Raw genomic sequence first — 2,500 nt, forward strand, 5'->3', positions numbered from 1 at the left:
AAGGGAGGGAGAGGCGAAGCCACAAAAGCCTACAGCAGGCCGGGCGCGGTGGATCACGCCTGTAATCCCAGCACTTTGGGAGGCCGAGGTGGGTGGATCACGAGGTCGGGAGATCCAGACCAGCCTGGCTAACACGGCGAAACCCCGTCTCTACTAAAACTACAAAACATGAGCCGGGCGTGGTGGCGGGCGCCTGTAGTCCCAGCTACTTGGGAGGCTGAGGCAGGAGAATGGCGTGAACCCGGGAGGCGGAGCTTGCAGTGAGCCGAGATCTTGCCAGTGAACTCCAGGTTGGGTGACAGCGAGACTCCGTCTGGAAGTAAAAGGAAAGAGAGAAGGAAGGAAGGAAGGAAGGAAGGAAGGAAGGAAGGAAGGAAGGAAGGCAGGCAGGGAGGGAGGGAGGGAGGGAGGGAGGGAGGGAGGGAGGGAGGGAGGGAAGGAAAGAAAGAAGGAATAAAGGAAGAAAAGAAAGAAAGAAAGAAAAGAAAGGAGCAAAGAGACAAGAAAGAAAGAGAAAGGAAAAAAGAAAGTGAGAAAGAAAAGCAAGAAAAAAGGAAAGAATGAAATAAAGAAAGAGAAAGAGAGAGAGGGATAGGAGAAAGAAAGAAAGAAGGAAGGAAAGAAGAAAGAAAGAGAAAGAAAGAAAAGGAAGATAGCAAGGGAAGAAAAAGAAAAGACTGAAAGAAAGAAGGAAAGAAAGAGAGAGAAAGAGCAAGCAAGAAAGAGGGAGAGATAAAGAAAGAAGGAAAAAAAGTAGGAAGGAAAGAAAGAAAGATAGAGAGGAAGAAAGAAAGAAAGAAAGAAGGAAAGACAGAAGAACGCAGGAAAGAAAGAGAGAGAGATACAGAAAGAAAGGAAAGATAGCAAGGGAAGAAAAAGAAAAGAATGAAAGTAAGAAGGAAAGAAAGAAAGACAGAAAGAGAGAGAAAGAGCGAGATAGAAAGAGGGAGAGATAGAAAGAAAGAAGGAAAGAAAGAAAGAAACGAAAGAAAGAGAGAAAGAAAGAAGGAAAGAAAGAAAGGAGAGTGAGAGAAGGGAAGAAAGGAAGGTAGAAGAGAAAGAAAGAGAAGAAAGCAAGCCAAAAAGCCTACATACAGCACCCGGTATTCCCAGGCGGTCTCCCATCCAAGTACTAACCAGGCCCGACCCTGCTTAGCTTCCGAGATCAGAGGAGATCGGGCGCGTTCAGGGTGGTATGGCCGTAGACGCCGGCACAGGCGCCTGGCTGCCCCAAGAGCCTCGCCCAGCCATGCTCAGCCCGCACCACCAGCCCGGGGTCGTCGTGCTGGGATCGGGATCCCGGAGCCTCTCGCCTGCTGCCTTCTCCCGGCTCCCAAGCTCCCGAGCTTCCACCACGTCGGGCCCGCTCGGAACAGGGAGTGTTCCGAGGCGTCAGGGCCCAGAGCCCACGATCCTGGGACCCCGTCCGGTCCTCCGCCCTGTCGCGGAGGTATTCTTTGGGATACCTGGCCGCTCAGGAGTCCTGGAGTCCTGCGAGGCCCCCTCTTGCCCCCGCCCCCACCCAGAGCCGTCGAGGCTGGCGAAGGGCGAACAGCGTATCAAGTATCTTCTCTGACCACAACAAAATAGAGTTAAAAATCAATAATGCAAGTCAAACTGATAAACTGACCTGTTTTCTTTTTGGAAAGTAAAGAACGCACTGCTATGGTCTGAATGTCCCCCAAAATTTATACGCTGAAATTTATTTGCCAATATGATAGTATTAAGGGGTGGGCACTGGCCTGGGGTGGTGGCTAACGCTGTCATCCCAGCACTTTGGAAGGGAAAGGCAGTCAGATTGTTCGAGCCCAGGAGTTCAAGACCAGCCAGGGCAAAATGGCAAAACTTGTCTCTACAAAAGACACAAAATTAGGTGGGCGTGGTGGTGCAGGCCTGTAGTCCCAGCTACTTAGGAGGCTGAAGCAGGAGGACTGGTTGAGCCTGGGAGGTCAAGGCTGCAGTGAGCCATGATCAGGCTACAGGCTACTGCACTCCAGTAGGGGCAATAGAATGAGACCCTGCCTCAAAAACAAACAAACAACAACAACAACAACAACAACAAGAACAACAACAAAAATAAAGGGTAAAAAGGTGGATTCTTTAGGAGGCGATTATCTCGTGAGGGTAGAAGTCCTTATGGATGAAATTAGAGCCCTTAGAAAAGGACTTGAGTGGGTTCATTCCCTCCGTCTCCTCCGTGTGGGGACACAATGTTCTTCCCCGCTGAGAGATGAAGCAACGTTGTGTCATCTTGGAAGGAGAGACTGGGCCCTCGTTAGACACTCAATGGGCTGATGACTTGACCTTGGACACCCCAGCCTTGAGAACTGAGAGAAATAAATGTCTGTTTTTTATAAATTATCCAGTCTCAGGTATTTGAAGAGATTAAGATATTTTCTTAAACAACCAATGGGTTAGAGAAGAAACCACAAGAGAAATCAGAACATACAGTTGGGTGTCAGTATCCACAGGGGATTGGTTCCAGGACCCCATAAGTAGG

At 49.4% G+C, this 2,500-nt stretch overlaps 1 non-coding gene across 1 annotated transcript; it reads right to left on the reverse strand.

Moving 5' to 3' along the window:
* Positions 1-1,088: 1,088 nt before the first annotated feature.
* LOC140710334 (5S ribosomal RNA) lies at positions 1,089-1,207 on the reverse strand. The gene has a single exon (XR_012091330.1). It is a non-coding gene; the product is annotated as a 5S ribosomal RNA (ribosomal RNA).
* Positions 1,208-2,500: the final 1,293 nt, after the last annotated feature.

The sequence above is a fragment of the Chlorocebus sabaeus genome, chromosome 25 (genome assembly GCF_047675955.1).
Source record: "Chlorocebus sabaeus isolate Y175 chromosome 25, mChlSab1.0.hap1, whole genome shotgun sequence".
NCBI classification, from domain to species: Eukaryota; Metazoa; Chordata; class Mammalia; order Primates; family Cercopithecidae; genus Chlorocebus; species Chlorocebus sabaeus.